Consider the following 23,363-nt stretch of genomic DNA (forward strand, 5'->3'; position numbering starts at 1 on the left):
GCCTTTGAGGCTGTGCTTCCAACATCAGTTCCATATTCAATGTGTAGTCCTGTGTGTGCCACCCAGCAGCAGTCCTGGCCCTGCATCATGGTCTACCTTATTGTTTCAGTTCTGAAAACATGCCATGCACTGTTCAGGGTCAGATCCACACGCATGCAGCCTGGAGGTGAGCCCAGGAGTTCAAACGTAAGTTTATGGGATTTCTGTCTTAATTGCCCTATGCTCCATGACCTCCCCAACACCTGCTGACTCCTCAGGATCTTCCTTTCTAGTCCTCCAGCCAGCAAGCCTGGGCTTTAGTTTCCTCTGCTGCACATTTGCCATGATGGTTTTGTGTCTGGAGGCAAGTGGCAGGACCACAGAGAGTGAAAAAGAGGAGGAGAGATTGCTGCACACTCTTGTGATCACTGTGCCTCTAGTCAGAGTCAGTCTTGTCCCTCAGAATTTTAGGTGCCAGCCCAGCACCCCCAGTCCCTACTGCTGCCCCAATACTGCTTGTGGGCAGAGGCTGGAAGGAAGGAAAAAATAAAGAAAAACCATAGGATTTCCCTTTCTCTCTTTCAGGAGTTCCCTATCTTGTTTTTCTTTTTTTTAGAAACAGAGAGGACTTCTCAGAGCTCTTTCTATCTGTCCCTGGTGTACATGTCTGGGTTTCTGGTTGCCCTCGAGTCCAGGCTGGGTGGTACTAGAGGGGAAAAAATTGGCAAACTCACTGCTAGTTCAGTGGAACTTTGAATTCTGGTCTCCTTCCCAAACCCACCTGCTGCCATTTGTATTTCAGAGCCCTCAGAGAACTGCTCAATCCATCCTGTCCAGGATTTATAGTGGCCTTTAATGTGTCTTTCCTCATTCCATCTTCCCTGGAATCAGGCTCTCCTGTTACTTTTTAAGTCATTGATCATTTGCTATGTGGAAAATAGTATCTTAGTTTATATACTTGGCATTTCTGGCGCCCCCCCCCAAAAGGTTTCATTTTTTTTAAAAAATTTATTGACTGGCAATAGCTCTTTATTGTAACCTAAAAGAGTTAGGCAGTCCATGTGGAGAAAACCCAGATTGTTTCTCTACACTCACACAACACTTCCGATAGCCAATGTGTGAATTTTTCTCACACCAAGCAATTCTCCAACTCTGCCAACATCAGCTGAGTGTCCTACAATGTCCTTAATTCCATTGTGACACTATCTACCTGGAGTTAGCACCAGATCCCAGAGGTTAAAGGCTTCATTCCTCAAGACTAACCCCATTTCAGATGCCAATCACACGCCCAGGCCTCTGGTACTTTTGGCCAACCAGGTATAAATTGGGGTTCCCACGAGCCCGCCTCCTCAGGTTCAGTGATGTGCTAGGATGGCTCACAGAACTCAGGGAAACACTTTACTTATGTTTGCCAGTTCATTATAAAGGATACTTATGGACAGCCATATGAAGAGGTGAGGTCTAGAGAAGGGTCCCAAGTGCGGGAGCATCTGCATTTCCAGCTTCACCTCCCCCACTGCCTCCCTGGGGCTGAAAGTTCCCATCCTCTAATCACTGGGTCTTTCTGGGACCTAGGGGCTATCTAGGGGCCCTACCCTAAGTTGTCTCATTGGCATAAACCCAGGTAGAATTGAAAGAGTCTCCCTATACATAACAAAGAACACCTCTATCACTCAGGAAATTCCTAGGGTTTTAGGTGCTCTGTACCAGGAGCCAGGGACAAAGACTAAAGATACTTCTTCTTATGCCACATCTCCTATTCTCTGAATCTACCATTAGAGGCAGGCCCCCAAAGACAAATTCTTAAAGGAACCAAATTCACACCAAGATTGAACCACAAACTCACCTGGCCTGCAAAATGTTTTCAGTTGTTTTTCTGGTTTGCATCTTTCCCTTTCATATTAATGGGATAAAAAATGAATGTTCCAAGAAGGCCATGAGAATGTTGAGACGTTGAGCTTGATCGCTCGGGAAGATGATTACTCTTCACCCAGATATGGAGTATGGAATGGGAGACAGGGCTTTGGGTGGTAGGCTGGGGAGTGAGATGTTCTGTCCATACACATCACACTTGGAGAGCGTGTCAACATATCCAGGACATGGGAGCCTGGGGTTGAGGGTCAGAGGTCACACTTGGGTGGCATTAAAGAATGACTCCGAATGAAATTGCTGTGGAAGCTCTGAAGGAGAAAATGATTATGGGAGGGAAGAGTGTGTAGCACAGCGAGAGAGGAAGGCCAGGGACCATGTGCAGAGGTGTGCTTAACCCTCACATTGCCATGGACTTCCCTCTGTCCTGCAGGCCTCACTTCAAGACCCCTCCCACTACAGTGCTCCCGCCATTCCTGACATTCTCCACTCCCTGGAGCCTGATGGATGTCCCCACGCTCCTGCTTTCAGCACACAGATTGTCCCTGTACCTGGAGCTTATTCCAAGGCAGAGTGGTATTTAGGTACCACGGAGATCTGAGATCCCTGGAGGAGATTTTTCCTGATTCTGGCCCCTGGTGGAGACAGATGGTCTGGGACAAAGTTGCAGCCTTCTGTGGCCTGCCTGGGCCATGCAGGAATTCACCCCTTAAGTTTGGCCCCTCATGAGCACAATGATTTCTGAATAGTGAAATAACGAGGCTTTTCTTGCACTTTACCATCACTCAGTTGTATTTACAAATGCCGCCATATTTTACTGTAACAACCACTATATCAGCATGATGTGCTAGGTTTTGCTGCAGTAACAAACTCAAATCTCAGTGGTTTAACATGGCAAAAGGTGCTATACTTCCCACAAGGGGTGGGGATGCCTTGCTCATCAGTCTTCTGAGACGCAGGGCTGCCACAGTCTCAGTGCCAGTGGCAAGGGAACCTGACGGTTTTTACACTGAGTCTGAAAGCATCTGCCAGCTTTTTCTTTTTAATCTTTAGAAAGAGAAGTCATATTTCATTGGCCAAAGCAAGTCACGTGGCCACATCTAACTTCAGGGGACCAGAAAGTGAAATCCTTTTTTGCCCCTGAGGGGGGACATGGTGAACCTCAGTGATGACGTCCCCAAGAATCATTATCTCCACTTGAGAATTGAAAAAACTCAAACTATTATGTTGCTTTTCTGAAGTCACACAGTAAGTTTGCAGAGTAAGAATCCAGGGACACGTTTGGTTAAGTGTAAACCCATGTGCCTTCCACAGCTTGGACATCTCCTCTTCACAAAACCATTCTACGGAAGACTGTTATTATTAGCTTCAAGAGAACTTCAGATGCTGACAAGTAAAAAACTTGCCCCCCCAGTTAAATTTAATCTTGTGACAATGTGTTTCTTTTATTTCTCCTTTTGTAACAACCCGTTTCTTTAAAAAAAAAAGAAAAGAAAAGAAAAGAAAAAAACCCAGTCCTTTGGCCCACCCTTGACCCCGCCCCAGTATCCAATTGCATGGCGGGGTGATTTGGTTTCTTTCCCACTGTGTGGTATTTTCCACTCAAGGGACCAGGTCAGGAGAAGTTTGTATCTTAATCTACACGCTCGTTCTTGCTCGTATTTGTTCTCTGCTGATCCCATGCCCTTCATTCATCCTTGGAATGTCCTGTGACAACAGGAGAGTGGGAAGGTAGCTAGCCAGACAAAAGGGACTGACCGAGTGCACAACCACTCTTGGACTTAGAATGCTAACAGGGAACGCAGAGGACAGGACAGTGTTCTCCCCCCATCTCCCCCACTGCAGAGGGGTCAGCGGTGAGTGAGTGAGTGTTAGGGCTGCTCTGCAGAGGAGGAAACTGAGGTTCAGCAAAGTGAGGTGATTGCTCAAGGTCACAGGGCTAGAACCCAGATTAAAACCAGCTGCTGTCATTTTATTCATGGATTGTAGCTTAGTTTTCTGTCCATTCTGCTCTGCAGCCTTCCATCTATCCTTCTCCTCCTAGGAGACCCGTCCGGAAACACAGCAGGTGATGCAGGGGTGGCTCTGCGCTGTCTGATGACTTCCACCTTCCCATGGCATCTCCCCGACAGAGGCAAGAGCAGGTGCGTCTGCACAGTGGAGACCTAAGAGGTGAGGCGGCTGCCACACAGCTCAGGCCTGCGAATGGGAGCCCTCCTGACACTATGGAAGAAATGCTTCTCAGGCCCCGGACTCCTCCTGAACAGACCCAAGATCCACAGAAGAGTTCTGGAAAGAGGCATGAGCAGTAATAGCGACTTGAGTCCTTATTGCTGGGCTGAGCCTTGGGACGAGCCCATGAGGGAGACCCGGCCATGTTTATATTTTAACTTCAAAGATGAAAAAGAATAACTTGATTAGAGTAAATATGCTTCGAGTGGGGCCTAAAATCCTCAGCTTTCATGTGTATTTGAAAGTCAAGACATATTTAGTGGTTTTGATGGCAATTTCTGACAGCTCGGGACCCTCAGCTTTCTCCACCCATGGACTTGCGAGGGGCAGGACAGTGGGGACGGGAGCAGCGGGAACAGCTCAGAGCCCGCCAGGTTGGTTCTTGTTTCTGATCAATCACATATTTATGGTGTCAATGTCTGCCATTCATTTTTTTTTCTGGGCCTCTGTTTCTTTATCTGAGTAAGAGGAAATGCTCTCTCTTCCATCTCTAGAATTCCGTACATTTAAATAGGGAGAGACGACTTTAGGAAGAAGCTGGCCACGGACACTGATCCTGTAGCTTTTGGACTGACATCTAATTTGAGAGGGACATAGGAAACATTCCAAGGTCACCCACACAGGCATTCTCTCCTCCTTTCCAAATCAACAAACACAGCAGCTCCAACAAGAGTCTCAATGACTCAAGACATGGGCCATGGGGAGTTTTCTCTTGAAGCCATGATGTGGCACTATGGTTGCATGGGAGTCCTCTACAGGGAATGAAAGAAGCTATTTCAAATGCAGCTTGAATTTTTTTTTTTTTTAAAGAAGTCACATACTTCTGTGTGTATGTCATCTTTTCCCAGATGGATCCAACACGAGCCACATGATTTTCCTGCTGCAGAGTTTCTGAGAGATTCATAGATCTGAGAGCAGAAAGGGGCTTCAAGAGATAGTGTGAGCCTGTCCCCCTGCCTTCCAACAGGTATAATTATGTTCTTCTCATTTTATAGATGAGCCAACTGCAGTTTGGAGGTTGGTGACTTCTACAATGGCATGGCCAGAGGGTGATGCTGGTATAGTGGTTGGGGGACTGAACGCCTTCTTTTACTTTCCCAAACTGTCTCTCACGAGGAAAAATGTCCACCATCACGGAGACAGTGGTTAAACAGGAAACTTTAAAAGAAAACAAGAAATCTAGGATCCATGAAAATCTTGGCAGCAAACAGTAGGTGCTCTGTGTACTGAAGAGTGGCAAGAGGAAGGGAATGAAGCAAGCTACAGCCATGAGCTTGGAGACCATGTGACTTCGTGTCTGTAGGGCCCTGGTTTTATACACAAGCTATATCTGGCCAGTGTTCATTGGATATTCCGTATCTCTGATACTTTATAAAAATTAACTTATTCAACAAGAAAGCCAGTTTGCTAAAGAGGGAAGATTGCCAATGAGGCCAAGGTGACAGCAATTTCAGACACAGTGTAAGCTGATTAGCCTCAAACAGAGAAACTGCTTCCAGGCTGAGACCTCCGACCCTGCCAGCTGTCTTGGAGATTTGTAGCACTGGTCACAAAGGGTACCAGGCGGCAGCGTGCACGATGGGTGAAGGACAAGACCTTATTAGGAGAGTCTCCCAGGAAGCAGAGGAAGGCAAACACAGGGCATTCCTTTAGAATGATGGATTTGTTTTATTTTGCATCTATTTTTTTCATTACGCAAGAATTGTGGAATCATGCTTTTGCATTACCTTTTTTCTTTTTAATAACAAAGGAGATTCTTTTTTCTTTCTCCTTTTGCAAAAACACAGATCTGGTCATGTCAGCCCCAGCTTAAACCCTCTCAGAGCCTTCCTCTTGCTCATCTGAAAATGACACAACTCAAAAAATGGCCATCAGCATCACTGACATTTAATGGATTTGCACAGGACAGCTTTCTCAATTGTTCAAAAAAATGACATACTTCTGTATCGGTTGATCAACAGCCACTAACCCAAGCTGCCGTCTTCCTCTTCCACTCTGGGAACCCTGGACCTCCCCCACATCCAGCATCCAGCACAGACAGGATCCGGGACCCTGCGCCAGCCTGTGGCCTGTTCTGATGGGACAGGCCTGTTCTGATGGGACAGGCCTGTGCCTTTGTGGATGTCAAATGACAATGAACCATGTCTAGAAGGCTCTCCACAATCAGACCTCAGGCCACCCCCCATTCTCTCTCTCTCTCTGCCTTTCTCGCCCCTCGCCCTCACTCCACCCCCCCCCCCATTCTGAGCCCTGGCCAAACAGCCCTTGTCTGCTCCTTGAGAGTCCCCTGCCTCCATTTGGGCCTTGGGAAGTACACGTCCTTCTGTCTGGAACAGTCTCTCCCATGCTTTTCTCCTTTGACTTTGGGTGACTTCTCCCATCCACCCTTCAATCATTCAATCATTCATCGGTGGCTTCAATAAATACAGGTTGGGTGGGCGAGTGAATGATCACTGACATTTAAGAGGAGCAGGCACTTGCCAATGGACTTATTCCATCGACAGCCATCATCTTCATCTCCTCAGTCTTCACCAGAAGGAGAACGGGGGCCCGAGACTCGGAGGCCACGCTGTCTGCCTTCTCCCTTGCTCAGTGCTGCTGCTCCTGGACAGAAGCGGCTTCAGATCCAGGCAATGCCTCTTGGCTGTGAGTACTGTCACGTGCAAAGACGAAAGTAGGAAATAATCTGAATATTTGGGATTCCAAAAGTCGCATTGTACCAGGTAACAAGAACTTCCCTATCTCCTCTGATGGGCTGCGGGACGAGAAAGAGAATGAGAACTAGAGTGAAGCGAGAAAGGGAAAGAGTTAGATAACCCCAAGTGCAGCCTGAAGGCTCTCGGATGCTTATAGGGAATCCTTGACATTCCATCTAGAAACCATTCTGCTTATGTCCTCGGAGCTTGTGGCTGCAGATTACTCTCTTGCCTACCGACAGGTTACAGGTCAAGCAGGGGGCGGCTGCTGCAGGGGCACAGGAGCTCAGACTGAGGGTCAGCATCCCAGAACCCTGGAGGAGGAGGAGGGTTAAAGAGGCAAGCAGGGGGGGTGACTTTACCCTGGGGTACTTAGAGACAGCTTAAAACCACAGGTTTCCCAGCTCTCAAAGTGTTTTGTTTTGTTTACCATGCTTTCCTTATTTTCTTATTATTCACTGGGCACAAGCTTGCCTTGCCTTTACAGTCTACATTAAGTTTACAACCGAGAAAATGAAAGGAACGATTTTACAAGCATTGTGATGGATCCTGGTACCTCCGCTGGAGCCTGAAATTAGGGGTTTGACTGTAGGTCTATTTTCCTCCCACCTCCAAATGCTAGCTGAGTCGGGAATAATATAGTGGTTTCCTTCCCTGCTGGGACACAACCCCTTGAAATGCCGTTAAGATGAAAACACTCGTGTTTGTCAAGAGCTTAGAGCAGTGTTTTTCAAAGTGCAATTTTTGGAAATCTAGCCCCAAGAAATGTTCTGCTGGTAAAAGGATTCATGGTCAAATAAGTTTGGAAAACACTGCATAATCTCTTCCCTCTCGGGCAATCTCAGTGCTTGTTAGTCAAGTGAGGGAGCCGTGTTACTCATAAGTTCCCCCCCCCCGCAAATGTCAGGCTGTCCCGCATTGCCTTCCTGCAATTGGTTCACATTTTGCCTTATTCCAGTTCCACATGCTTTGAAGTTCCTGGAAGTTGCTCCCAGCAGTATGCCATTCATTCCTCAGACACTTGGGAGCCCTCACCATGTGCAGACACTGCGCTCCAGGCTGGGGAACCACAGGAGAAATAGCTGAATGCTCTGAGGATGTGGCTCCAGGCAGAAAGCCAATTAGCAAGGTGGGGCGGTAAAAGTCTTCTATAGGGTGACATATATATATATATGTGTGTGTGTATATATATATATAAAATTTATCACTCCAACTGGGACAACAGAGTAAAGGGGGGCACTGTTAATGATAATTAATAATTTTACTGGGACAATAGGTGTAAACTAAAACTGTCCTACATACACAGAGCTGACACATGACAGAGGGGTTATGTTTTTTGTCTGTCATTTTAGGAGCCACCTCTAGGGCCAATGGGCAGTAGTGATAGGGCAAAAAGTTTCAGTGTGAAATTAAAAGAGGCTTTCTAACACAGAGCCTCTAACACTGGTATGGGCTATTTCATGGGATAGTGAGCACCTCATCGCTGCAGATATGCAAGAGAGGGACCCACTCTCCGAGATGTGTGAGAAGACATCATCAACATGTCAGACAGGCACCCAGGGCAGGTGACCGCGGGTTGGCCTCTGACTGATCTTAAGCACCTACCCCTCTTGGCCCTCTCCTTCAGTGAGGGTTAGTAGCCTACCTCATACACGAGGGGCAAATCCTGCCGATCTGATTCATGCATCCATACATGTTGCATAAAAGTAGAAATGTAACAGGGCTGAAAGATGAAAACCTTGCTATTTTAGCATAATTAATACTCACTGATGCTTATACATAATGTAAATATCTCTTTGATTAAAATGAGTATAAACTGACTTTAAATAAAGAGAACATTCTGTGACATACAAGCAAAATATGCTCAAAATAATTTGACCAAGTTTGAAGCAGACCAGAATCACTCTGGTCAGTTGGATCAAGTGTGGCCAATAATAATTGTACTTTGGTTATATAAGATGTTAACATTAGAGGAAGAGGGTGGGGGATATAGGGGAATTCTTTGTACTATTTTTGCAACTTGCCTGTAAGTCTGAAAAAAAAAAAAAAAAAAAAAAAAACAAAAGCCCATATCGTTTTCTCCCGAGCCCCATTCATGCCATGCCCTCTCTGATGCATTCCCTTCATCCTTTGAGATTCAGCTCAGCAGAACACCCCAGCTTTCCTGTCTCGAGGTAGCCACCGCCCCTCCCAGTCCTCAAATACTTCTGCATATTCCCCGATTACACTACCTCCTACTAGTATGGTTTTCTGACCATACTCATCATTCTCAGCTTAGTCTGAGTTTCTTTGAGGCTGGAACGTTTTCTTCCTCTCATCTTTGTCTCCTAGCACCAAGACCATACTCAGCCCTCGATGTATGTCTCAGATGAATTAATAAACCAATCCAGTTTGAACATGTTTTATTAGCTTTTCTTCCTTTTAAAAAAATTGTGGTCAAACATACATAACAAAAAATTTTCCATTTTAACCTTTCTTAAGTGTAGAATTCCATGACATTAAGTATGTTCCAATGTTGTGAGATTTTTTTTATCAGTTTTAAATGGTTTAAACTGGTATTTACTAGAGCTGTTAGATCTACCTAATCTGGACCCACAGGACTCGTGACACTCAGAATTAGTCCTGTCCCATTGCCACCAAGTGCCTCCCATCAAAATCTGTTTGATCAAGCATGGAATTATTTCATCCCATTTGAACCAGCTTCAATCAGTCAGAACGGGCCCTGCCCAGGCTCCAGGCAAGTAGTTAGGCACTCAAAGGTGATTCTCTTTCTTTGGCCTAATCTCTTGGGTTGCCACTTTCCCTCTTGTTAGTTTTTTTTTTTTTTTTTTCTGGGGGCTATCTTCCCTGTTATTCTCCTTTCTGCTCCCACAAAGCACACCACACCCATTCCCTGTGCAGCCTTGGCTCTGGGACCAGGAGTTTGCATTATGCCACCACCTTCATTGTCCCACCTGTGCACCTGCACTTTCAAAAAAAATCCCTGCAGGCAGGCTTTTGTGGCAGTGATAATCAAACAGGCTGACTCATATTTAGAGAAACTCCCCCCGTATCTGGACAGCCTCTTCAAATGTTTAAGGACACCCCCGCCTCCCTTCTGAGAGAGGAGGGGCATTTTTCACACCTACCTGCTCAACTCTAAACACCTCAGTCTGCATGTAAAGAATCTAGCACTGCATTAGGAGTTAAGAAACTGGGCTCTAGTGATTTTCCTGCCATGCACCAGCTGCGGGACTTTGGTCATGCCTTCTTTGGGACAATATTTCCCAATTAGTAAAAAGAAGGGGTTGAAAATACAGATGAGAGTCTGATTATTATTATTATTCAGAGTATTTTTTTTTTTTGCAGCAGGCTTTTTTTCTTCCGAGAAAGTATTACCCTGAATAAAACAAGAAATATCGCTGAATTGCCCTGGCTGTCAGGGACCGCGTTTCTCTCTTCCCCGCGCTGTGTCACCCTCAGTGGAACTTGGAGGGTCTTGTCCTTTTCCCTCGCCCTCGGGAGGCGCCCACTGAGTCCTGCCTTGTGTGCGAGCTTGTGTGTGACCTGGGGTCCTTCTCTATCCTCTGCTCTGCTCTGGTTTGCAGCAAAACTTTGCATGCCGGCTCCCCGCTTCAGCCTCAGTCCCACCCTGTCGCAGCCAGAATGGCTGTTCCGAAACATGAGGATGCGTGTGTCCCTCCGGGGTCCCTTCCTCCAACAGCTCGCGGCAAACGTCGGGATAAGCAGGATGAACCCGGAATTTAAGGCTGGGGTCTCACAGCCTCTTCCTTTTTCTCCCCACCTTACACGTCGGGCCAGCTGGGCCACTCTGCTTTCCACTCCCGCCACCCTCCCGGCCGCGTGGCCTCCGTCTACCGTCCTCCCGTCTCCCGGGTGACATCCGCAGTACTCAGGGATCAGGCTCGGCCAGGGTTGTCGGGGATCCCCCTGGGGTCGCGGGGGCGGACGGGGCCCGCCCTTCCCGAGGCGGCCGCCAGGGGGCGGCGGGCGCGGCTCCGGATGACAGCGGGAGGCCCGGGCGGGGGAGGCGGAGGGACGAGGGCGCGCGGGTCCCGGCGCTGCGGCTCGCTAAGCCGGAGCCACAGCTCTCCGCGCGCCGCAGCCGACGCGGAACCGGGCGCAGCGGGAGCCCGTGCAGGGCGGGCGCGGGCGGCGGCGGCGGCCGTCCATGCGGCGGCGCTCGGGGCTGCCCGGCGCCGGGAACCACGCGGGGGCGAGGCCAGGCGAGGCGGCCGCCGGCCACTGCGGGACGCGGACGCCAGGTGAGCAGAGCCGCGCGCCCCGCGCCCGTGCGCGCCGCCCGCGCGGCCCGACCCCTCCTGCCGCGGCCCCGGCTGCGGCCCCCGGGCCGGCGGGGCGGGCTGGCGCGGGCGGCCGGGCGCAGTGGGTGTGTCCGGGGCGCCGCGGGGCTGCGCCCGCTCCGGGCTCTGGGGACCCGCGCGCGCCTGGTCCGTGCCGACGGCGGCGCCTCCTCCTCCCCTTCTCTTCCCTTCCCGGGAGCCTCGCTCTGTCCTGGCGCCGGCACTCGCCCCTCCGCCGCCCAACTTCGAAACTCTGTGGACGGTCCAGCTCGGCCGGCCGTCCCGGGGCGAGGCCCGCGCTCCCTGGGTCGGGTCGGAGGGGACTGGCAAACGCACACCCCACCCTGCGCCCCCCACCCCGGCCTTCCACTCCCTGCTGCCTGCGGCCGGAGAGCTGGCCGGGTCTCGGTCAGCGCTCACGGAGCCCCAGCCCGGGGCCTCGGATCCGTGTGTCTGTCTCGGCTGAGCCGCCGCGGCGCTGCGCCTCCGGGAGCCCGAGTGGATGGGTTGTTTCCGCCAACTTCCTCAAGCGCAGCTCAAGTACCTGCGGCCCTTGGCGCACTTACAGAATGCGCTGTTGCACGGCTCGCTCACCTTAGAGCTTTAGAGATTTGGAATTTAATTTTTATTTTTCTTTGAAATAACTTTAGTCCGGACTTGGGAAGGGGATTTCGGGGCCTTCTTAGGCCCTCTTAGCATCTGGATTTTGTGGGTCCAGTGAGTTTTTTAAGCAGTCCACACCCCGCACCGTGCCTCCCAGCTTCCACTACAGCCTATTAAAAGTGCACTCTTGCGTCTCTTCCTGACTTTTTTGCGAACCCCGCCGCGCTGATCTGAAGTCTCGTATGTGGGTAGCTGAATCAATCATTGGATACCTGTTGGAATTTGGAATAAGAGAAACAGAGACCCGAGAGAGGTCTGAGGAATCATCTTGTCCAACTCTCATTTGTTTCCCAGCTGAAGATACCCAGGCACAGTCTAAAGATTTTTCAAGGATCACACAGCTTTTATACCTGTGTATATATGTCTTCTACTTCATTGATATGGTTGAAGGTGATGGGGTTACTGGGCTTAATATGGCTTTATTGGGTTTCAATATACAAGCAAGCAAACATTTTAAAAATGTGATTTAAAAAAGTACTACTCAATTCCTATAGCTTTTTGTTGGCACCATAGTTGAATTCCTTTAGAAAACAAAATCCTAGCCCTGAATTAATGTGAGGAAGCAGATGGGAGTCCTGGGGCTTTCCTATAAACCTCTGCAGGGTTGGAGCAGGGATTTCCCAGAGGTCCTGAACTGGGAAATGAGTTTGGGTGATCAGAATACAGGAGCCCCTTTGGCATAAGCAGCTGGGAGGCTTCTTGTTGGAAGGCTGGCCAGTTGAACCCACGTCACCTCCATGCCCAACACTGGGCAGGGCACCCAGATGACATTATCTTCTTTGCAATCTTCTGCACTGTGAAGAAATGTTTCTAACTGGCTGTTAGGGAAAGAAAAATACAGCCCAGAGTTTGGGAGTAAGATCAGCACTGGAGATTGTGACTTGGAGTTTTGCTTGGTTTTGTTTTTGCCTAGAAATGCTTGTGACTGCACTCAGTTACCCCAGAAAGAGGCTGGTGTTGTGTTGCCCTCTCCTTCCCCGCCCTCCACATTTCCCTTCATGGCACCGCTTTTATCCCAGGTGCTGGGGTTCACCGTGTTTTAGTTTCCCCAATACTCCCCTGCCTGTCCCCCACATTTATAGCCCATGCCTGACAAAATCCCTTCCAAATTCTTTTGTGATATCTCGAGGAATTCTTTCTCCATCTCCATTCCCTCTGCCCCCACCTTAAGCCATGTCCAAATTACAGTAATAATCTCCTCTCTTGACTCCCAGCCATGGGTTGCTTTCTTCACTTTAATCCATCTTCTTTCATGGTGACAGATTAATATTCCTAAAATTCTGATTTCACCACATCATTTCTCTCAAGAAATCACAATGGCTCCCCAGTATTCACTTCTATTTAATTTTTCCCCAACAGATATTTTTGAGCATCTGCTGTGTGCCAGGGGACTGTCACTAAGTGCTAAGGCTTACACAATGAACAAGACAGTATCACCACCCTCCAGCCACCCCAGGGGAGAAAGAGAAGTAAAGAAATAACCACACAACAATACAAGGGGATGTGCAAAACATCCAGGAGACATAGATGAGGGAGAACTTGATTCTGCATGGGAGGAGCGGAGGACAGTTCCCGCTGGGCTTTGAAGCCTGAGGAAGAGTTCTAGGAGCTGAACGGCTGGAGGGAGAGAGGGCATGCCAGGCAGAGGGAAGAACTTGAGGAAAGACTGAGAAATGGAAAAGTGCTGGTGTGGACATGGTTGAATCAAGGTCAGTCTTCGGCTGCGCATTTAAAATGTTCCTAATTCCCATCTACTTTATTGCTCCAAGGGCAGCCCAGCTCTTTCCCTGCCTGAAACCCTGCACTACACTCACCCAGTCTCTCTATCATGGTCTTTTCTGTCCTCCAACCTCCCTCTACCCCTAGCTCAGAAATTCAGATTTCCCCTTTACTAACCTAAATTTTTCCAGGCAGTGTACCCTAGCCCTCTTGCACACACTCATCGCTCTCTTCCCTGCATTCTTTGCACTGACTTTAGATTCAGCCTGGATGTGTTGCAGTGGGCAAGCCTTGTCTCCCCACCACCTTGAAGTTTCACCCAAGCAGGCTCCTTGGCCCCTCCCAGGTCACGGATCACACTGCCCATGCATGTTAATAGCCCCAGGAAACTTGAAACACGTCATTTGACTGGGTTTGACCTTCCATCTCATTCTTCCCTTCTTTATTCTCTTCTCTCCACTTTCTCTCTTTCTTTGTGTGTATGCAGAATTGTGATATTTATTTACCTATGTGCAGATATAAAGGTTTCATGTGTATTTGTTGAAATGTCCTCTCTTGGAAAATAATGGATTAAAAATGTTATGCCAGCCTGGGGCGGTGGCTCATGCCTATAATCCTAGCACTTTGGGAAGAGGCCGAGACAGGAGGATCGCTCGAGGCCAGGAATTCGAGACCAGCTTGGGCAACAGAGCAAGATTCTGTCTCTAGACGTATTTTGAAAATTAGCCAGGTGTGGTGGGATGCACCTGTAGCCCTAGCTACACAGGAGGCTGAGGAAGGGGGAGCACTTCGCTTGAGCTCAGGAGTTTGAGGCTGTAGTGAGCTATGATCCCGCCCCTGCACTTCAGCCTGGGTGACAGAGCAAGACCTTGTCTCGAAAAAGAAAAAATGTCATGGCAGGAGCCAACACATGACAGAGGCTGATGCTGGGGACAGGGAGAGTCAGGGGAGGCTCTGGCTTTAGGCTGCTCTGCTGCCCCTCTCTGGAACGCCTGCTTTCGCTCCCCCTCTGTGGGACATGCACGCTGAGGCCAGGAACCACCTTCATCTTCTGGGCCTGTTTTGCCCTTTTCTCCTTCTACCCGTCAAAACTGACCTCTCCTGTGCCCAGAGCCTGGCTGGTCTGATAGCCTCATGCAGGCCATGTTTGGTGGGCACTGGTGTGTGCTGTGCTTGGGCTTTCAGTTGTTCTCTTAATCCTCCCAGCAGCCTGTGCTGGAGACATCGTCATCTGCATTGTACAGGACGAAAGCTGAGGCTTTACTGCCTGAGGTCAGCGGCTCTCTAAGTCTTGTGCTCTTTCCACTATGTCATTTTTTCCTGAAAGGGTTGTCTTTGGAACATCTGAATCAGAATTAGGATATGATAAAAAAAAACATATACAGATTCCAGGGTGGAGGCAGGGCCTTGAGAATTGGCATTTTAAGGCTACCGCAGGTAATTCTTCTACACACTCATGTTTGAGGACCATTGCCCTAGGCTGCCTTTACAATGAGGTTCTAGTGACAGGTGGTGAGTTAATACATCACTTTTTCCCAGGTAGCACGTTCCTTTTTAACAGAGGCCCTGACCTTGACTCGAAGGAGTGAGCAATGGAAAATTGTGGCCAAGGCCAGGAGGACAGCCCTCTTTTGGTCAAAGGGTCTTTAGTTCAGTCTTGAAAGGAAGACCTCCCCCTCTGCCCACCTGAAGGCATGTTAGCCCAGCCCCAACTGGACTCACGTGAATTTCTTTTGGATCCTAGGCAAGTGCTGTGGGAGAAGGATCAGGGTGGGTTGGTTCAGGAGCCCCAAGTTGCCCAGGGTGAGAAATGGTCTGAGACTCCCCAAATTGGACTGAACCTGCCATGCCCTCTGCTCCCTCACTGCAGGCCTGGTGAGTCGAGCCTCCTTCCCCAGAGTGGGGTGTACCCATTGACAGGTCTCCTTCGTTCAACAGGCCTTTATTTTGCCCTGTCTCATGCCCAGCCTCAGTTTCCCCATGTGTAACAAGGGGATAGCTAAAGGCCGGAGGGCTGATGGGGGGGACCAGTGCGCCAGTATTCAGAGCCTTAGGCAAAGCCCAAAGGCACATAGTAGGGACTAAGGGTCAGTTCTCATCCCCTTTCTCTTGTCTACTCTGTGCCTGATCAGTGTTTGAGACAACTGGTGCTCAATATATGTGTTATGGGAAAAAAGTGTACAATCTCAGCCCCGTCAAGCGCAGGGGTTTTGTGTCTGAAGGGCTGAATATTGCAACCTTGCCTTCAAACCCTGCAAATGGACACCCCCAGCTGTGCAGTAATAATGCTCCCATCCGGCATCTCTGCTCCCTCTCTCCACGCTCCTTCCCCAGCCTCCCTTTAGATTCCCCAAAGAAGAACCTAAGAAGCAGGCAGGTAGTTTTGTGTATTGATGATTAATTGTCCTGGGAAAGTGGTCTCTTTCTGTTTATCCCTTTGTCTTTTGACCCAGTCTTTCAGCTGAGTGTACCGCACACATTGCCTTCTCCCCGGAGCCCTTCCAAAGCTGATCACTTAGGTGGTACCCTGGGCAGTAGCCCTGCTCCTCCTGGGCATGATCCGAGGGTGCTGAGCCAGGCTTGTGCTGCTGTGTCTTGTCCCAGAAGGGTGGCACTGAGCAGCCCACAACCGGCCGGGCAGCACGTGGCCTGCTCCACCCTCCTGGCCTCTTGGCTGGCTGCCTGAGGCCTGGCCAGCAGCAAGGACCAAAGTAATGAGTGATTAATGGGTGCCCCATCTAATCTCCTGCCAGGGGAAATGAAGGGCCAGCCATGGGCTGGGAGCTCGTCATGACCTGCTCCAGGTGGGCTTGGAATGCACCCAGCTCAGGATAGGGATTAAGGCTTGAAAGATGAGAGGAAATGAGATGTTAACCCTTTAGGCCATAGCCCTCTGAGCCCCAGCAGGGAAATGGCAGGGGAATTATCTGCAGGCATCTGATGAAAGGGGAGCATCACCTTTGATTTATGGCAGGGATGCAGCCATGTGACTACCGTGGGGAGGAAGGTGATGAGCTATGTCTTTGACTTAACCGTTTCTCTTAGAGACACAGTTAGGAGAGCGAAGAGGATTAACTTCCTATGAAAATGGATAAATGGACTGCTGGGAGGCCGCCCTACTTGCTTCCTTCTTGGAAACCTTCCGGTCATTTCTGCAAGTAACGAATTTGTGCTTGCCAAACTTGCTTTTCCCCCTGTAAAGTACTACCGCTCGTAATTTGAAGGACAAGGAGCCCCCTCCTTTTGCGGGTTGGGCAACAGGGCGTGGTGGTGCCTCGGGTGAGAGCGCTCCCTCTGGAGCCAGCTCCCTGAGCCCACGCCTCAGGGTCACCAAGCTTTGGGCCCCTGAACAAGTTCCTTGACCTCAGCCATCTCAGGCATGTAGAATTGCCACTTGAATGTTGGCGATCACTTTTTCCCGGCCTGTCTGGCTGAATCCTGAAACCATACATATCTCCTTTGGGAAGGATATAAGCAGCCTCTCCTCCAGGGCTCTAGGGCTCGCTGTGGGTGAATTGACGACTTACTCTTTGATTGAGCTCACTCGTTTGACCCCTGACCCTCACATGCCTCGAATTCTGGTCCCGCTTGTCCCTCCCTTTGCCGCTGGCTCTCTGGTCTCCAGCTGCCCCTTTGATGACATTCCCCTGCCTCTTGCCCCCTGCCTCCATGCTAGGCAGCCAGACCACAGGTCGTTCCATGATGCTGCCCATTCTGTGCTGGCTCTGCTCGTTGCTAGCTTTGCTGTGACCTGACAGCCCCGAGTGAAGTGGCCAAGGGTGGAGAAGGCCACTGCTTTGAGAGCAAACTCAAGAGCCTCGGAGACAGTCTGTCCCGGCTCTGCCCCCTTTTCTGCTTTGTCTGACCTCCGGTTGCCTCATCCTTGATGGGGGCTAATAATAGTCACAGTTACCTAATGGTTGACAGGAGGCGCAAACCCACAGTGGACACGAGGCCCCTTGGGGACTGTGTGGGAGAGATTATTGCTGGTTTTAAGGTGAGCCCTGGGGGTAGAGCTGTGTCTCCGAGTTTTGAAGTCTCGTTACAGGGTGTGTGGTGACATCATAGCCTTTAGCTCCATTTAGTTTCTTTTCCAGAACAGACAAGTACCCAGGGCCTGCTTGCCTTTAGTGATATTGTAGATGAGGACCAGGATTTCATTCTTGAAGGTCAAAAGATCTTTTGACCAGCTAAGGGAGTAGGAGCTGTCATTTATGGAACTTCTTGTCCGGTACTGGGATTTATCTGTGTTCATTTATTTAATTCTCTCAGCAACCTGTGTGAGCTAGACATTATTATTTCTATTCTACAGCTAGAAAACTGAGGCTCAGAGAGGTTAAGGAACTTGCACAGTCTCACACAGCAAGTAGATGTCAGAGTGATGTTTAAATTCCAAGTCATCTAACTCCAAAACAAGTGTTCTGGGGCAACTAACAAGCCAGTTGAAGAGTGCCTCAGTGACAAAAAGTCTCTCTTTTTCTCTCTTGTTCTCCTCTCTCTCTTTCTTGTTCAAGCATATGTATGCATAATGTACCAACTGCTTATATTGTTCTGTTTTCTCTTGACATCAGTTTACATTTTAATTTAGCATGCGCACCTGTGTCTTACCACGTGATACGATTTTGTGTGAACATTTCCCACTTTTGTCCTTTTCAGGGTCCCCATTTTTTAAGCATAATGATGTTGCCCACCACTTTGCTCCATCGCCCTTTCCTGAGACGTTCCCCACCCTCCATCAAGGATCTAGTTTTTTTTCTAGTTTTTCCTGATTCTAAGAATTAGTACTGCCAACAATGTTCAGTGTTCAATGTGCCATTATTTATCTATTTCTGATCTCATGTTTCGTTTTAGAAATTCCGTTCCCGGCCATGTGATTGCCAGGTCAAAGCATAAGCTGTTGTAATAGCGTTCCGTGCCGCTCAAGGGCGCTTCAGAGAAAACGCGGCTGGGAGGCCCAGGTGAGAGTACGAGGAACAGAACTGGCACTTACATTCTGCCCACACTTTCCTTGCCTCATTAGCTCCTGTTCTTGACTCGGGCTCCGATCAGAGGAACGCGATCCCTCACTCCTAGCAAGGGATGCAAGATGCGCTGCTCCAGTGGTGACTTCCTGAGTTCCGTAGAGGGAAATTGTGTCAGTGTTCACAGAGGTCCCTTGAGGTGGAAGGTCTTGGCATCTTCTGCGATTGTGCTAGGGCGCGGTAGTGGTCCTGTATGGGCGTTGCTATGCAGCCGTTCGTCCACCCACCGAATCCTGTCTGAGCCCCTCCTGGGCATCAGGTAGCAGCACCATGCATCGTCAAGTGTGAATTCCAGTCCTGGCGAGTGCTTGTGTGGCTTTGGGCAGCTTTGTCTCTTTAAGCTTCGTCTTCCTCATTTGTGAAATCTCTGTCCCTGCTGCAGGCACTAGCGGAGAGAGCATGTGTGCAGTGCATCTGAGCACGCGAGCCTGCAGTGAGATAAAGGGCCTGCTGTTGCGCTCATGAGCACTAGAACTTCGGTTCGTTTTAAAGGAGATGATGGTCCTGCCTGGGGGAGGGAGCGGTGCTGGTCCTACAGCCTTAGGAGGGGGCAGGTGGGAGGAAAATCACTGTGAGGCTGGGGGACCTAGAAGGGCATCAGACTCAGGTTGGTGGGACTTGAGGGCTCCCCCCATCCCAACGGGAGGAAAGGGTGTGTGGGGGAGGGGAGGAGAAAGGAAGTAGAAGCCTGTTGTGTTTTATGGGAGGGCCACATTCTTGAAGACCTCTCAGAGTTCAGATCTCTCATTCAGACTTTTTTCCCCTCGCAGAATAAATGTAGAGTGTGCGTTTACTCGATACAGTCTCAGAGTGAATAGTTTTGCTTTACTGTTGCTTCGCATATTGTCAGTGTTCTCTGTGACATTGCACAGTGGCCTCACTCTTAAATTGCCCACTCGGTGTCTCGTGACAGTTATTTGGCTTTCCTAGCGGCTAAGCTGGTGGTGGTTCTTGTTGCTATCATCATCATCATCATCATGTGTTTTCAGTCTGGCGCTAGCACCACCATTTGACAGACTGTCTAGATCAGGGGTCGGCAAACTTTTTGGAAAGGGCCAGAGAGTTAATATTTTGCCTCTGTGGGCTGTGCAGTCTCTGTTGCAACTTATTAGCTCTGCCTTTTGAGCACAAAAGAAGCCGTAGACAATACACAAACCAATAGGCAGGGCTGTGTTCCAATAAAACTTTACTTATGGATGCTGCAATTTGAATTTCATATAATTTTCACATGCCATAAAATATTCTTCTCTTAATTTTTGCTCAACCATTTGAAAATGTGATAAAAACAGGCCGAGGGCCAGGTTTGACCCATGGGCCAGAGTTTGCTGACCCCTGGTCTAGATTACTATAATAATTGAAAATTTGTTTAAATTGTAGGAAGAGTGAATGTGAAAATAGTCCAATAGCCAACAAAATACTTCGTACAAGTTCCAGTGCTCATAAGAGTATAACTTAATTCACAAATTCTATCAAGAGATTGCAGGTATTTATCGGCATGAATGGTACCAACATAAGCAATTACTTTAACATAATTTGTAGTTCTTTAGTTATTCTAATGAATTAAAAAATTTAAAATCGTATGATTTCAAAATTTTGGCATCTAATGACTGTGTTAATATTGTTGTATCATTCTATTTCTTGATTCAAATTGTATATCCTAAGCTTGTTCATTATTGTGCCACCCTGGACTCCAGCAGCCCCACCTGAGTCCTGAGAGCCCCGTGGCTGATAGTCAGGCATTTGGAACGTGATTCTGGCTGGAACTTTTATGGTAAAAGCCAGGGGAGGGAATGGAAGGAACACCAAGGCTTGTGTCTGGCCCACGGTGAATGTGAGATAAACTTTTGTTCCCTCTTTACCCTTTCCTTTCCTCCCCACTCAGAAGTTCTGTATATTTGGGCAGCTCCAAAACATGCTGAGCCTCTTTGAAATTGTTACTTTGGTTCTTTCCACTTGCAATAAAGTCACTAACCTTTTTAAATGGAAACAAAAACAAAGACTGTTAGAAAGCACAGTTTCCCCTCCCAGGTCACCAGCTTTCCCTTACAGCAGAATAAGCAGCGCTGTGCTGAGACCGCCGGCCGGCAGGGGCTAGACGAGAAGCCCCGGGTCCAAGGTAGGCGCCTCCAGCTGGGTGCAGACCCAGCTCTCCAGCCAGGAGTGGGGGGCCTGGGCTGCCGGCTGCTCTGAGTTCCACGGCTCCTGAGTGTATCTTGGTTTCAGAGATTCCAACGGTAGGAAAGCCAGAATCCTCTCCAGATGGAAGACCACCAGCCCCGAAGGTGACTATGATGCTGTGGTTCTTGGCTCAGGAATGTGCTTTTGCTGTGTGTGTTGGATGGAAGACCTGTCTTAAGTAGACGTGTGTTTGTGTTGTTTAGGGAGTGATGGCGCATAGCCACGTGTGCTTTCTGGCCTGGGGTCTGGCAGGATGTGAAGGGAGGCAGCCGCTATCCTTTGGCCGGTGAAATTTTTCATTATTATGTTGGGCGGGGGGCTGGCATTCTTCCTGTGTGTTGGGAGCGAGCTCTTTGCCTTATAGGCAAGTGGTCTTGCAGCCAAGGGCATGGGTCTTGAGTCCTGACTTTGCTACTAATTTGCCCTTTGACCTCCAGCAATCCATTCCCATCCCTGGGTCACTAATTCTTCACTCCTAAATGAATGGTGACAGACTAGATCACTTCTGAGGGCCCATTTCTCTTTGGGGGCATGTGGGGAGCCTGGGCTTCCATTCTCACCCAGCAGCAATAAGACGTCCCTCCCCTTCCCTGCTGGAGTGGACAGAGGAGGCTGAGTGGACAGTCAGGACTCTGACTGCCACCCAGCAGTAACAAGGCCACGCGTCCCCCTTAGCCTCCCCACTGTGGTGCCAGTGGAGGCCACATGGGGCATAGTAGTGGGGCACTGCTACTCCTCCCAGCCAGGGGGCTGTCCGTGGAGATCTATTGGGAAACTGGAACGCCCACCTCTGCCCAGAAGTAGTCATGACTCCTCTTTCTTCCTTGAGGATTGCTGGAGGCCAAGTGGGGAACCTGGACTTCTATCCCCACCTTGTCATAAGGAGGGGGGTCCCCGCTTCCCTGCTGGAGCAGGGTCAGGGAAGCAGCTGAAAGGAAAGGTTTAAAGAAGATCTAGCGCCTCTAACATAATACCCCAAATGTCCAGGTTTCAATAGAAAATCACTCATCATACTGAGAGCCAGGAAGTTCTCACACTGAATGAAAAAAGACGATAACTCAATGCCAGCACTGAGTTGACAGAGGAGAATTATCTGGCAAAGATTTTAAAATGGCCATCATGGAAATGCTTCAATGAACAATGATGAACATGAAAAAAAATCAAAAGTCTCTGCAAAGAAATAGAAGATATAAAGAAGAACAAAATGGAAATTTTATTTTATTTTTAAAAATTTTTAAACATTTTTTTTTGTAAATTGACAATTTTAAATTATTCATTATTAATATTTAGGACTCTACACCCATGCCCTTGGCTGTAAGACCACCCCCTATAAACAAAAGAGCTCTCAAAACACAGGAAGAATTTAACACACAGGAATAATTTAAGGGCTACAAAGTGGTCTTATGATTTATGAATACAATGTGGAATAATTAGATCAACCTAAGTAAAATACCCTTCACCTCAAATACTTACCTTTTTTATAGTGAGAACATCTGAAATTTATTCTCTTAGCAAGTTTAAAATGTACAATACACTATTATTAACTATGTTCACCACACTATTTAATAGATCTCAAAAAAAAAAGAAAGAAAGAAACCATACTCCTTCTGAGATTTTGTACCCTTTGACCATCACCTCCTTTTCCCTCTACTCCCCAGCCTCTGTAACCACCATTCCACTCTCTGCTTCTGTGAGTTTGATTATTTTAGATTCTACATATAAGTGAGAACATGTAGCATTTGTCTTTCTGTGCCTGGCTTATTTCACTTAGCATAATGTCCTCTAGATTCATCTATGTTGTAGCATATGACAGGATTTTCTTCCTTTTTCAGGCTGACTAATATTCTATTGTATGTATACATATACCACATTTTCTTTATCAGTTATTTTGTTGATGGACATGTAGGTTGAATCCATAACTTGGCTATTGTGAATAGTGCTGCAGTAGACATGGGAGTGCAGATATCTCTTTGACAAACCGATTTAAAATCATTTGGGTAAATACCGAGAAATGTGATTGATAGATCATGTGGTAGTTCTAGTTTTGGTTTTTTTGAGGAGCCTCTGTATAGTTTTCCATAGTGGCTGTACTAATTTACATTCCCACCAACAGTATACAGGAGTTCCCTTTTCTCCACATCTTCACCAGCACTTGTTTTCTTTCGTCTTTTTCTTAATAGCTATTCTTTTAGGTGTGAATGCTAGCTCATTGTGGTTTTAATTTGCATTTCCCTAAAGATTAGTGGTGTTGAACATTTTTTCATATACCTGTTGGCCATTTGTGTATCTTCTTTTGAGAAATGTCTATTCAGGTCCCTTGCTTATTTTTTAATTGAGTTTTTATTTTCTTGCTATTGAGTTGTTTGAGGTCCTTACATATTTTGGACATTATTCCTTTATCAGGTGGATGGCTTGCAAATATTTCCTCCACATTCTGTAGGTTTAATACTGTTAATTGTTTCTTTTGCTGTGCAGAAGCTTTTTAGTTTGATGTAATACTGTTTGTCTAGTTTTGCTTTTTTTGCCTGTGCTTTTGGGGCCAAATACAAAAAAATTATTCCAAACCAATATCTCGTAGTGATATGTTTAAGTCTTTAAGTGATTTGTTTAAGTCTTTAATCCCAAATAGAAATTTTAGGACTGAAAAATGTAATACCTGAAATAAAATCTCACTAGACAGCAGAATGGAAATGACAGGAAAG

General features: G+C 48.1%; 1 protein-coding gene and 1 pseudogene across 1 annotated transcript in view; one reads left to right on the forward strand and one right to left on the reverse strand.

The window, feature by feature from the left end:
* Positions 1-6,729: 6,729 nt before the first annotated feature.
* LOC123634758 lies at positions 6,730-10,376 on the reverse strand (annotated as a pseudogene).
* Positions 10,377-17,431: 7,055 nt separating this feature from the next.
* The window catches only part of THSD4 (thrombospondin type 1 domain containing 4), a 571,869-nt gene continuing 565,937 nt past the window's right edge, over positions 17,432-23,363 (forward strand). Inside the window, exon 1 of the mRNA XM_045530986.1 lies at positions 17,432-17,459. The gene's annotated coding sequence lies outside the window, so the exon portion shown is untranslated. The remainder of the gene's footprint in view (positions 17,460-23,363) is intronic.

This window comes from Lemur catta, chromosome 1 (genome assembly GCF_020740605.2).
Source record: "Lemur catta isolate mLemCat1 chromosome 1, mLemCat1.pri, whole genome shotgun sequence".
NCBI lineage: Eukaryota > Metazoa > Chordata > Mammalia > Primates > Lemuridae > Lemur > Lemur catta.